The sequence below is a fragment of the Arachis ipaensis genome, chromosome B6, assembly GCF_059453495.1.
Source record: "Arachis ipaensis isolate K30076 ecotype BB chromosome B6, ASM5945349v1, whole genome shotgun sequence".
Taxonomy (NCBI): Eukaryota; Viridiplantae; Streptophyta; class Magnoliopsida; order Fabales; family Fabaceae; genus Arachis; species Arachis ipaensis.
In genome coordinates, this window is record NC_142441.1 from 138,227,377 (window position 1) to 138,242,282 (window position 14,906).

General features: G+C 31.5%; 1 non-coding gene across 1 annotated transcript; it reads right to left on the reverse strand.

The window, feature by feature from the left end:
- Nucleotides 1–1,850: 1,850 nt before the first annotated feature.
- Nucleotides 1,851–4,079, reverse strand: LOC107610958 (uncharacterized). The gene has a single exon (XR_015886235.1). It is a non-coding gene; the product is annotated as an uncharacterized LOC107610958 (transcript).
- Nucleotides 4,080–14,906: the final 10,827 nt, after the last annotated feature.

Here is a 14,906-nt window from a genome sequence, read left to right on the forward strand (position 1 = left end):
TAAAATTCGATTAATCGTCGAAATGTCCCACCAAAATGTGATAGACCGAACTGAGAAAAGATAGGTTGGTGCAACTTACCATCTTTAAATTAGATTTTGAGAATTATTTTGGTTTCAATTTGTTTTGGGGATTGATTAATTTAATTATTTTATCTGAAGAAAAAAAAACCGAGATGTCAATACACTTGTAATCAATCTTCGCTGTCACCAATTAATAACAAAAAGTCAGTCACATTCACATACCGATCCGCTGCTGCTCTCTCGTGCATTTCTTCTCTTTCCCAACTACCATGTCTATGAGCATTTTTTAGGGGGAGGTCCACCTAGACTCACTCACTCACTTCTTCTCTTAAAGCCCAATCTTTCCACCGTCTATATTAGCTGCGTAACATCTATTGCGTAGCGTCTATTTCGGCAAAAAGCCAAAAACCCCCAAATGTGTTAGTCGCCCTTACTCCTATAGTCCTATCTTGTAAATCGAACTAATACACACCGTCACACCGCTACCTTGTTCAAGATAAATTCCAATCCCTATCCAAAGAGTGACAAATGTATACCTCGGTGTATGAAACTGAATAAATATACAAACCATTTCTCATGCAACCACAAAAAACAATAACAGCAACAGCATCGAACCCCTGGAAGCTTGTCCCACTAGATAAAATTAGCTACATGGAGTAAACCACGTCCAACTATTGCTCATGACAAAGTGTGAATTATCAAATGTACAAGTCCTAATCGTAAATACAGGAGGCGGGGGTTTTGGCAGGACAATGAACTAAAAAAGAAGAAACTAGCAATGCATTAACGAACATTCTAAACAAATCTATAAATCTCGTTAGCAAGTTGTGACCCTGAACAAGCAGATAGAAAATACAATGCGGGCAGTGCTAACAATCTCTGATTTGATTCCAGTTAACGAAGTGCATTAGAATAATGAATAATGTGGTTGTTGCAACGTTGCTATCCATGTTGTGTTCCCAGAGTAAGCATGTGTAACCTTGTTAGCATCTTCCTATAAATGAAAATCACCTACTAACAACCCTATTGCAATAGATCATAATTAACTCTGGTATTAATTAATGACATCTCAAAAATCTTGCTATCCCTTTACTATTACCAAATACTAACAAGCAGGGTTGTACGAGGACAGAGGCATTAAACGTTCAAAAACTAACAAATCAGTCATTAAAACATTGGCATGACAATGATGTTAAGAGGTCCATTTAGCGACCAATCCCTTTCCCAACCTACGTATAAGTGTCTGTATCTCTAATCCCCCACTCTGTCCTTTTCGTCTCTAACTGTCACTTTCTAATACCTTTTTTTTTAAATCATCATCATATCAAGATTAAAGGAAATGACAAACAATGAAAAGCAAAGACAGATTAAAGGAAATGAATCAAGTATATCAACAAGAAATTAAATCAGGATCACTTGACCCTTTAAATCACGAACAATATAAGGATCAAGAAATTAATTAACTTGGTATGAAACTACAAACCCAGAATGATATAAAAGAAATCTTGGATAGCCATTCATCATGTTTGCCTCCAGATTACTGAAATGAAAATACCTGGGTTCAACAGCATGGTTAATATTTTCAATGTACATTGACTTAAAGTGTGAAGAGCTAACCCCTATCATCCTATTTCTGTCAGTGAACAGAACTATCATGAACATTAAAGCTCAGTCTTTTTCAAGTGTTTGTTCAACAATTTTATGTTTTAGACAATGAAGTGAAATTTTTAGTACTAACAAAGAAGAATCAAATTCTCTTCTGAGATAAAACTAAGATTACAGTATCCAACTATTCATATCTATATGTATCTATATGGGGGTAAAGAAGATTTATCCAACAAAGTTTCGATGACTTTAAGGGAATTAATTCATTTTCAATTGAAACTGTTACATGGGAATAAATTTGGAACACAATCATCTCTATTGGCTGGGGTTTTAAAGTAAAAACAACTCTGAAGATGAAAATTGTAAACAGGTTAAAGGGAAGACAAGAATGTTACAGAAAAAATATATGGTTTTCCTATCAGGTAATTACCACCATTGATGAACAAGAACTCCACTTTGTCTGAGAGAATTGAAGAGCTGCAAGCATTGATCATATGTTTTCTCATACTTCGCACTCCTCTGCCCAGGGCAACATCTCTGCCATCTATTATAATGACATTCTAGGAAAATCTCGTCTACCAAACATATAGCACCAGTTTCAAACAGCCTTGGAATCAAATCAAATTCAGTGCCCTCCACATCCATCTTCATCACCACAAAATCATTCTTTGAAACAGTATTTTTCAACCAAGCAGCAAAATCAAAACCTTTTATCTTCTCCACTTCGCCATCAAAGTCCTCTGAACTAGAACCCTGTAGAGGCTGAATCCTACCCATCCCCCTACCTTTAACCTCAACCTGCTCGCCAGGGTCACGATGAATCTCGAAAGTCAAGGTCTCATTCTTCACCCACGCAGCAAAAGGAACCAAAGTAACCGCTTTCTTCAACCCATATTCCGGATGAAAAGTCCTATCAGCCTCGATCGCATACACATGAAAGGTCTTGTTCTGCTTCGGGTATTGTTTCCTAAACCAAGATCCTATACTAGAACCGTAGCTTCTGGCTCCAACATCAACATACACATACCTTCTCTTAAAGCTTATATCCACCATTGAAGAAAGGTACTTTATGTTCTTCAAATTCCTCTTCAAAGTTATCCACGGTTTCAGTGGCTCCATAGAAATCAGAGGCTCAGCATTTTTAACTAAATCATGCTTATACTCTGGAACAGAACACTTGTCACTTGAATCATCTTCACCACCCCCAAAATAATCAACTTTTACTAACTTATGAACAGCATCAACATCATCACACTCTTTCTTCAAAACAATTTCCCGTATTTGAGGCATTGAAGAATCAAACCCTTTGATATAACGCGATTTTACTAATACGAAGCAAGAATCAAACAAATCAAGGAACGAATTGAAGCTGTAAGTGTCATTAGGGTTTACCAAATGGAACACCGCGAACCCTTCTGGTTTTAGCGTGCGGCTGACCTCCGCAGCGAACTCCGCCGGAAACGGCGACCTCTCCAGCGAGCCCTCACCTGAGAAAATGAAGTCAAAGCTTCTGGTGGGGAATGGAATCCGGTGACCGCGGCCGGACTTCACCAGCGGTTTCACCGCCTTCCTAGAGATTCCGACGGTGCTCTTGACGCCAATCTCTCTCATCGTGAAAACGTCGCGTCCCGTTGGAGTTTCAACGCACAGTGACTTCGACGCCGGTGAGAGGTAGCCGCCGGCAATCAGATGCTTTAACACTGACGAGTAGAATCGAACGGCATTGGTCCATTCCTTGCTGGTGTAAATCTCCGGCCGTGCGGGGGAGGCGGCGCCGCCAGCTGTGGTGGACTCAACCGCGAGGGGTTTGACAGCAGCTCCGGCGCCAGCGATGACAAGGCTGAGAGTCTCGTGAAACGAGGAGAAGCAGAAATCGGCAACGGTGCAGGATTCTCCGGCGATAACGATGACGTAAGCAAATCGAACTCCGATGATGAAAACGCCTAAGAGAAGCAACCGTATCAAGAGGCTTCGGAAGGAGCTTGATTTGCCTGCGGTATGTTCCAGTGTAACCATTGTGCACTTTTTTCTTCGTTTTTTTTCCTCGGAAAAATAAAATATTAAACAAAAAATGTGAAAAAAAATGGGTTTTGTATTTATTTCATTTGAATTTTATTACCGTGAGCAGAATCGAGCTGAAGTGTGGTTGCCTCCGACTAAAGGTTTTGGTGTGATGGCATATATCAAGGAATAGAGACTGCGGAGAGGGGCAAAACGGAAAATCATGGTTCTGTAATGAGAAAAAAAGGGCTATTCTTCTTTTGTTATGTGTAACATATTGAGGGGGAGTAAGTTCATGACTCGGGGGAATGTGACTCAGTGATGAGTGGGTGGTGATGTAGGTTGCAGAGAAAGAACACATGAAAAATATAGGAAGATAGATAGATAAGGAGATTATGAGAACAAGGGTCGAGACAGAGAGTTGGTAGGTTTACCGGAATGGCCGGTTACAACGTGGAAAACACAGTGTAAAGTGAAAACTGAAAAGTGGAGTGAAGCCGCCGATTTAGGGGATTTAGAGTGCTCAGTTGTGGCAGCCAGTAGAGTGTTTATAATTGGTGGAAATTGGGGCCCAATACAGACGGAGATTTTCCAGATTTTTTATTTTAATAAATTAATTAATTATAATAATTATAAAAATAAATAATTTAAAAAATATTTATTAAAATAAATATTTCTTTTTTTTTTTTACACTGTAAACGAAATAATTTTATATATATCTCGTTTACAATATAAACGAGATAAATAGAGTTTTTTAATTTGCATGTAACTCAGTAGAACTATTACAAACAGAATAATAAGAATTAAAATTTTTTTAAATAAATTTATCTAAAGAGTCCAAAAATTTCATGTAAAAATTGATTTATATAATAAAATAAAAATTTAAAATTGTTTTAATAATTAAAATTTAATAATTAAAATTTATTAAACACGAAATATCCACCTAAAAAATATTTTAAGGACTGCAGGAAAATTTATAAAGTTTGCAAGTTTGATTGATTACGCCTTGTAATTGTAATTGTAATTATATAAAATGAGAGTCTGTTGTGTCATTTTTGAGTTTTGTCGAGATCTTCTATTGATTCGAATATATTGTTATATAAATTCTAAAATTATACTATTTTACTGATAGTGTTTTAACTTTTATCTTATGTGTTTGAATTTTTGAGTTTGGTTGTCGAGATATTAGGTACTAACTTAGTGGGTCCCCAACTAAATAAGACCCACAAGTTAAAAACAAAAAAATAATAATAAATAAAAAAAGAAGTGGCTAAAGCCACGAGAGAAAAATTTCTTTCAAGTTTTGAAAGAAAGCAAAGATACAGAGGGCTTCGACGGAAGAAGAAGAAAATCTGGGAAAAAGGGCATGCCATTTTTTATTCGATTAAAGCAGTAAATTTGTTCAATTTCTTATGAAATTTTCGTATGTTATTTCTGGTGTAGAGATGAACATTAGGATATAACTTGCTAGTTATATTGCCTTTTCTTTTGGCTGATTTGAGATACCTACTTTTGTGAAGAGTTTATATTGATTCCATCAATTTTGATGATGTATTTTGTTGATTGTTGAGATGTCCTAGTGCCACTAGGAAGACTGATTGTGTACCCATTATTATGATAGTGGAATATTTTATTGGACTAGGTCCCGTGAATTTTTTGTCCCTCTTTTGGAGGTTTTCTCACGATAAAATTCTGATGTTTGATTATTTAATTTTTGTCATTATATTTGTTGCTTGGAGTATTTTTAGTATTGCCTATTTAATCGCATAAGTTGTGGAAAAATTATTTTTTGGTGCTTCTACTGTTAGACAAGTTCTTATTGAACCTCAATTTTTCCAACAAAATGGTATTTAGAACGAGGTTGTTTATCTCTGTGCTGATTAAATGGAGGAAAATACTCATGGACCAAATATGGTCAAATTGAATTCCTAAAATTATTCAATTTGGAAGACCCTCATGGAAGATATGTTGTATATCAAGGACTTATATGATCTTGTGGAGAGGGATAAATCCAAAGGTACCAAATCCGATGCTGAATGGAAGAAGCTGAATCGGAAAGCAGTTGCTTTGATTAGGCAATTGTTTGATCTTAACGTGTATCCACATGTTGACATTGAAATGAATGCCGAGAAGATGTAAAAGAAATTAAAAGAGTTATATGAGAGAAAGAATGTGTAAAACAAAGCATTCTTAATTAGGAAACATGTCAATATGAAGTATATTGAAAGTAAATCAATGCCGGAGCACTTGAGCATTTTTCAGGAAACGGTGAACTAACTGACAAATAATGAAATCATCTTGAATGATGAGTTGTAAGCCTTGTTGTTGAGCTCTTTACCTAATAGTTGGGAAGTTCTGTTGTGACACTGACTAACTCAGCTCCAAATGAAAAGTTGACGTTAGCAATAGTTACAGAGAGCATGTTGAATGAAGAAGGCAGAAGAAGAGAGCGAGGTTTGATTAATGCCTCCTCTCAGTCAAAAGCACTTGTTTTAGAGTCACCGGGGAGAAGTCAAAATAGAAAACTTCACAATTCTGATAAGTCAGATAGTCGAAGCAAGTCAAGAAAAAAGTACAAGTCAAGAAAAGAGTTCATTTATCACCATTGTGGCAAGTCAGGGCATATCAGGAGGTATTGTAGGTTTTTGAAAAGAGAACAATCAAGGAGAAAAAACAAAGACAAAGGTAAATATAGTGGTAAAGAAACTGCTGCTATTGTTTATGAAGATATTCTTATCACATATGATGAAAATTATGTGAATCTTATTTGTGATGATTCCACTTGGGTTATAGACTCTGGTGCTTCATGTCATGTGAACAAAAGCCTTATTGGGAACATCAAATTGGGAGATAAAGGAGTGTGTGATATCAACTAAAGGGGCTCTCATTATTACTAAAGAAGACAATAGTCTCACTACTCTTTATCAGTTGCAAGCAAAGTTGTGCAAAGAAGAGGTGAACGTAGCTGATGATCCCTCTTCTGATTTGTGGTATATACGTCTTGGTCACTTGAGCGAGAAAGGACTAAGCATCTTAGCCAAGAAGCACTCACTTTCCGTGAAAGGTACAACTTTAAATACTTGTACTCATTGTTTTGTTCAGCAGAATAGTAAACAAACACAAAGTACAGGAAGCAGAGACAAAATACAATCACAAGTACAAGTAAGCAACCACAAACATAGATAATGCAGCAACCAAGTATGATGCATGTCTAGTCTTATGCAGGCCATGAGCTCATGCGTCGGTTGACTACCCGCAACCCGACGTTATCTAGGAACTAGTCCTAGCATGCTAGAGTATCATTTCATAGTTCTGGACCTCATAGGAGATCACATGTTCTAGATTTAGTTCACACTGATGTTTGCACTATGGATGCTAAGACACTAGGTGGCGCATCATATTTTGTTACTTTTATTGATGATTATTCTCGAAAAGTGTGGACTTTTGTTTTGAAATCTAAAGACTAGGTGCTCGATATCTTCAGACACTTTCATACAAGTGTTGAAAGAGAAACAGGAAGGAAATTGAAATGTGTTCGAACAGATAATGATAGTGAATATAGGGGTCTATTTGAAGAATATTGTAAAGGACATGGGATCAAACTTGAGAAGATGGTTCCTAAGACTCCTCAACTTAATGTAGTTACAGAGAGAATGAATCACATTATCAATGATAGAGTCAGGTGTATGCTCTCTCATGCAAAGTTGCCTAAATCTTTTTAGGGTGAAACAACGAGGACTGCAGTAGATCTGATCAACCTTTCTCCTTCAGTTTCACTAATTAAATAGTGGTGTTCCAGAAAAAGTTTGGAGAGAGAAAGATGTCTCCTATAGTCACTTGCGAGTGTTCGGCTGTAAGGCTTTTGTTCACATTCCAAGAGATGAAAGGTTCAAACTTGATGGAAAGTCAAAGCAGTGTATCTTTATGGGTTATAATCACGAAGACTTAGGTTATAGATTATGGGATCCGATGAGCAAGAAAATAATTAAAAGTTGAGATGTGATTTTTCTTGAGACCAAGCTATTGAAGACCTTGAGAAGACAGATAAGCCAACAATAACTGTTAGACGTTTCATCCACTTGAGAAGATTTTTTTGCTGATGATGAATCTGGTCCTTTCACTAGATCTCCTGTTGATGGGGGAGATGTGCAAGTTGATAATGCTAGTGATGATTTGCATGATGAACCTACACCTCAACTTAAGGTGCTAGATGTAGAAGTTTCACCAGATGTTGAAGTTTCACCTGAACCACCAGTTGAGCCTGAATTGAGAAGATCTACTAGAGAGTTTCATCCCTCTCAGAAATACTCTTCTCATAAGTATGTGATAAACATTGAGACTGGGGAGCCAGAGAGCTACCATAAAGCTATGTCTGATGAGTATAAGAAAGATTGGTTGAAGGCCATACAAGAAGAAATAAAATCCTTGCATGAGAATCATACATTTGAATTGGTGATGCTACCAAAGGGTAAGAGAACATTCAAGAATAAATAGGTGTTCAAATTGAAAGCGGATAAAAATGTCTCACGGCCAAGGTACAAAGCTTGATTGGTTGTGAAAGGTTTTGAGCAAAAGAAAGGTATTGATTTTGAGGAGATTTTATCTCCAGTTGTGAAGATGTCCTCTATTCGAGTTGTGCTTGGATTGGCAGCCAGCTTGAATTTAGAGGTTAAACAATTTGATGTGAAGACTGCATTCCTTCACGGTGACATAGATAAAGAAGTTTATATGGAGCAATCAGAGGGTTTCGAGGTTAAAGGAAATGGGCATCTTGTATGCAAGTTGAAGAAGAGCTTATATGGGCTAAAGCAAGCACCAAGGCAGTAGTGCACGAAGTTTATTCCTTCATGGAAGGTCATGGGCATAGTAAGACTTCTTCTAATCATTGTGTGTATGCTAAGAAATTCTCTGATAGTGATTTTATAATTCTCTTGTTTGATGTTGATGACATGTTGATTATTGGTCATGACACTAAGAAAATTGAAAGTCTTAAGAAAGACTTGAACAGATCCTTTGCTGTGAAGGATTTGGATCCTGCAAAGAAAATTTTTGGCATGATTATCACTCATGATAGGAAGAATGGGAAACTGTGGTTGTCGTAGCAGAAGTATATTGAGAAGGTTTTAGAGAGGTTTAGCATGAATAATTCCAAACATGTTAGTACTCCACTTGTTAGTCATTTCAAGCTGAGCTCGCAGCAATGTCTTCAAGTGAGTAAGAGAAAGCAGAAATGAAGAATATTTCATATGCATCTGTAATTAGAAGTTTGATGTATGCTATGGTTTGTACCAGGTCGGATATTGCTCATGCCGTTGGAGTTGTTAGTCGGTTTCTCTCTAATCCTGGCAAAAAACATTGGCAAGAAGTGAAGTGGATTCTCATATACCTTAATGGTACTTCCAGATTTTGTTTGTACTTTAAGAGTGGCCAACCTGTATTGGATGGTTACACAGATGCGGATATGCTTTGGGATCTTGATTCAAGAAAGTCTACTTCTAGTTATATGATGACTTTTACAAGGGGAGCTGTGTCGTGGCAATCTCGACTTCAGAAATGTGTCGTTTTATCCACTACAGAGGCAGAATACATTGTTGTTGTTGAAGCTTCTAAGAAACTCTTGTGGATGAAGAAATTTCTACAAGAGTTAGGCATCAATCAAAAGAAGTTTGTGTTATTTTGTGACAGTCAGAGTACTATTCATCTCAGCAAAAATCTGACATTTCATTCCAAATCGAAGCACATAGAGGTGAGGTATCATTGGATACGTCAAGCACTTGAGATGAAGTCATATGCATTTGAGAAAATCCATACTGATGATCAGATATGATGACTAAGAGTTTACTTGTAGTGAAGTTTTATTCCTGCAAAGAGAAGGCAGACTTGATAGAGCAGCCTATCCCCACTTGAGTTGGTAAGGGGAAGATTTGTTGGTGGGTCTCTAACTAAGTGAAGTCCACAAGTTAAAAAAATAATAATAAATAAAGAAAGAAGTGGCTAAAGTAGAGAGAGAAGTTTCTTTCACGTTTTGAAATAAAGCAAAGGAAGCAGAGGGCTTCGACGGGAGAAGAAGAAAAATTGGGAAAAAGGGCATGTCATTTTTTATCCGATTAAATCGGTAAACTTGTTCCATTTCTTATGAAATTTTAGTATATTATTCCTAGTGTAGAGATGAATATTAGGATATAACTTACTAGTTGTATTGCCTTCTCTTTTGACTGATTTGAAATACCTACTTTTGTAGAGGGTTTATGTTGATTCTATCGATTTTGATGATATATTTTATTGACTATTGAGATGTCCTAGTGCCATTAAAAAGATTGATTATGTACCTATTATTTTGACAATAAAAAATTTTACTAGATTAGATCATGTGTATTTTTTTCCCTCTTTTAGAGATTTTCTCATAATAAAATTCTGATGTTTAATTATTTAATTTCTACAATTATATTTATTACTTGAAATATCTTTAGTACAAATTATGAAAAAAAAAAATTTTAGTGCTTCTACTATTAAACAGATTTTTATTGAATCTCAATTGTTCCAACAATAGGTACACATCACTTACAAAACGTTATTTTTTTATTAAATAACAACGAAAACTAATTTTACCTAATTGTTATCAAATTTTGACAAAAAAAAATTAATATGTTTAACAAAATAAAAAGTTAAAGACGGATTAATAATTAAAATTTATTGAGAATTAAATTATTTAACAAAATATTTTAGAGACTAATTTTAAATATTACTCTAATTTAATTTAGAGGAGTGGAGACAATTAAAAAAGTAAAAAAAAAATTCAGTAATATTATATAATTAAATTATTTAATAATTAAATTTAATTAAATTGATCCAATAACTTAAAAATTAATAATAAAATAAATAAATAAATAAATCTTTCACTTTTTATCATGAAAACAAATTAACTCTTGACAAAAAAAACAAAAACAAAAACAAAAAGCGTCTTTAAATACTTAATACACGAATATTTGTATTTCTACATCCATTTTGCTCTTTAAACCATAATGAGCTAACCTGACGTGGCCATTAGAATAGCTACATGTTTATAACAATGCATATGTGAAAAGAGACTAGAATATCTGGTCAACGAAATATTTGTTAAATTTTTTTTTATTCAACTTTTTATTATATTAGTTTAAAAAAATTGAAACAAACATTCAAATAAATTTAATATTTTTTAAAATTTAAATACAAATTTAAAAAATAATTTAAGTAAAATTAATTCAAATCAATTAAAACCTTCTAAATACTAATATGTCTTAAATAAAATCTTAAATATTTTAAATTAGGTTTCAACTAGCAAAATGTAAAATTTAGAGCTGCACAACACACTTCTCCTCTGTCACCATGTTCCTCAGACGGATCCAAAAAATTTTCATTGTGGGGAAAAAAAAAAAAAATATATATATATATATATATATATATATATATAATATAATAATAATTTTTATAATAAAAATATTATGTGTATATAAAAATTAGTTATCAAATTATTTATTAATCATTATATATTCGTATATAAATATATGTATTGTTTAATTTATTTTTAATATGTATTTTTTATTTCAATATATATATATATAGGTAGTTATTTTTAATGTAAATATAACATGATTAGTTTTTATAGTATCTAATTTTACAAATTAAAATACTAAAATAATCATTTATAAATAAGGTAAAGTATATTTTTTGTCCTTAAAGTTTGACAAAAATTTTAAAAATATCCTTAAGTTTTATTTTGTTTCAATTTTGTCTGAAAAGTTTTCGATTTGCATCAAATATACCCCTGACGGCTAATTTTTCAAAAAATTTAAGATCGATTCAACAACAATTTCATAAAAACAACCCCTCAACACAAACAAATCAAGCATAATTTTAATACATTATTGTTATATTAGTCTTAGACTTTTTGAAAATTTAGCCTCCGAGGGTATATTTGATGCAAATCGAAAACTTTTAGGACAAAATTGAAACAAAATAAAACTTAGGGGTATTTTTAAAACTTTTGCCAAACTTTGGGGACAAAAAATATACTTTACCCTTATAAATATCTGTCTTTTTATCTATAACAATATATAAAGCCAATACAGAGAGTTGACCATGACTTTGGTGTCTAATTTTTTGGACTATATTAACCCTACAATAAACTATTTCATAAAGCAAATTATAAGGACAAAATAGATATAAAAATTGTTTTGAAAAATCCAATAACTTCCCACTAAAATGAAAACAGTTTTGTTACTTTTATAACTATAATAATCTTCTATTGCCTCCATCCACTGCAGTTTGGTTTTTACTTTTCTATATTTATCTTGCTGTTCTATTATTCTCCTTTCTTCAACACTCTCGCCTCCATCCTCTTTCATTGTCTTCATCCACTGCAGTTGCAAATTTCCTTCCGTTTGCAGCAGTTACTACTTTTACGCGTAACATTCACTTATATCTCTTCTTCTCTTTAGTTTATTTATCTAATCTATATTTTCAGTCATTTCTCTGCCTTTTTAATTTATTTCCAACTTTTGACATATGAAAATAGTACTATATCACCTTTTGTTTTTATCAATTTAATGTAAAAAGAAATAATTTTTTTAGTCTTATTAATTTGATGCAGAAAGAAAACCGTTTTTTTATTTGATATCTGTTTTTATGTTTTTTATATGTCTTTGACTATCAATGATTGAATGAAAATTTCATAAATATTTTGTTATTTTTTTTAATTGCTTTGCAATAATTTTTTTTAATTTTCTAAAATATTGATTATGTAGAGTATTATATTCGAAATTTGAATACATAAATATTTACTTTGAAACTAAATTAAATTATTAATTTTGTCTACCACAATATTATTTGTTTTGCATATTGGCTAAGTTATTTGATTGGCATATACATAGGACGCAAGAAAGTTCGCACCTATCAAGAATTCGTTAAAAACATTAATATGTTAATTTTCTAAACTATCTAAGTACTGGATTTGATATTTAATTATATAGAGTAGTAGGTTTGACATTTATTAATTTCCTAAATTGTATTGCAAGAAAATTAATTAATTTAATATTATTCATTTGTCACATAATTAACATATAAAAGATTAAAAAATCTACACCTACTAATGGTAAAATGAAAAATTCTCACACATATTTTGTTAATTTCTTTTTTTTTTATTTGTAATCTATTCTACATTGGATAATATTATTTTTTATAGATTATTAGTTCGACAGATAACACAATAAATGTAGCAATATAAGAACTTTGTTAATTGATTTTTCAAATAATCTGGTGACTTAAGATAAGAATTTTGTTAATTGATTTTATTAATCTCTTTTTTATTTTTAATCTATTTTACATTTGATAATATTATTTTTTATTAATTATTGGATTGACATATAACATTTAAATGTGGCAAGATAAGAACTATGTTATGATTATTTTCTTCTCTTTATTTTTTTATCTCATGAACCATGTAAGTTTTAATTTATTATTTTTCATATATATATATATATTCTATTTTTTAACTATTTTATTTTATTAGGTTTTTTTAATTTATTTTATTATATTGTTCTTTTACTTTGAAAATTTTAAGGCCTAACGATCTTTCGTTTAAACGATTCGAATTATATGATCAAGAAGTAGTTCAAGAGAATATAGGTTTAAATTTTAGTAATTTATTAAGTCTAATTATTATATAAAAAGTTAAAAATATACTGAACTTAAAAAACTATTTAATAATAAAATTGAGTTTGTTCAAAATTGTAGAGAGAGACAGAGAGAAAGGAAAAGTTAAAATTTTTTAACTAATTATAATAATTCACCACCATCAAAACTATTAAATTTGAGTATATTATGTGAGGATTAATAAGAAGCACACTAAAACCATAAATCTAAAAGTTTTCTATCTCTCTTTATATAGTGTTTCACTTTAAGTAACTATTTTAAATGGATAATATTCAAATGACAAGCAAAATAATAAAAAGATTCACATTAGATTATAAAAATTAATCTTATCTATAACAATATATAATGCCAAAACATGGGGGTTTGGTGTCCAATTTTCTATTTCCTATTTTAACCCTACTAACATAATTCAAAAATATTTTAAGGTTACTTATTTCACTAACAAATTTCAACTCACGCATAACTTCTATTCAATTCTTTACTCCTGCAATCTCTCTTTTTTTTTTTATGATTTTTCTTTATCTTATGAACTCTTCTCTGTACGGAATAATTATTTAAATAAGTTTTTGTGACATCTTAAACTAGGTAAAGACGATGTCAAAAAATTTATTTTCGTGGCCACATATGAAATGAGAAAAAGAATAATTAGAAACCAACAAGTGTTTAACCAGTGGTGATAAATAATTTTTTGTATAGATCTTATTATATTGAGGTATTCATTTAAATTATGTTTTGTTTAATTTTATGTTAGTCTTTGTTTGTATAGTGTTGTTTTAAGTATGTCTGTGAGTACTGTACTTTGATGGTCTGACCATCCCTCATTCTAATTATTCTATTAGAATTTTTTTTATAATCATAAAAAATATAATTTTTTATTTTTTTTATAATTTCATCCATTCTATTGCTTTTTTTTACTTCTCAATACACTTTGTTATATTTCTCTTGCTGCCATTATTTTTTTTATCTTCAATACCATCGATTTCAATTTTCATCACATCCATCGTTACAAATTTCATTTAGTTTTATTGCAGTTACTACATTCACGTATAACTTCCACCTATATTTTTTTCTCTTTAATTTACTTACCCGATTAATATTTTCATCACTCTTTTACCTTTTTAATTTGTCCCCAATATTTTACGTACAAAAATAGTGTTCTATCTTTTTTTCTTACTAAGAAAGAACTAATTTTTTCTTCTTATATGTATTCTTTATTTTTTTAAATATGTCTGTACATATCAATGATGAATTGAAAAAGTCTAATATTTTGTTAAATTCATTTTTTTTCTTTTTTAAATTACTTCATATGGGATAATATTATTTTTTAATTTTTAAATGATTAATTATACAGAGTATTATATTTAAAATTTGAGTACATGAATTTTTATTTTTAAATTAAACTAAAATAAATGAATTATATTATAAAAATATAATTTATTTTGACTTCTATAATATCATTTGTTTGGCATATGGCACTGATTATTTGATTAACATATAAAAAATGTAACATATAAATACTTGGTAATAATTAATTACGGTGGGGTGAAGAGAAGAAAAAAACGATAAAGAACAAAATAATATAATAATGA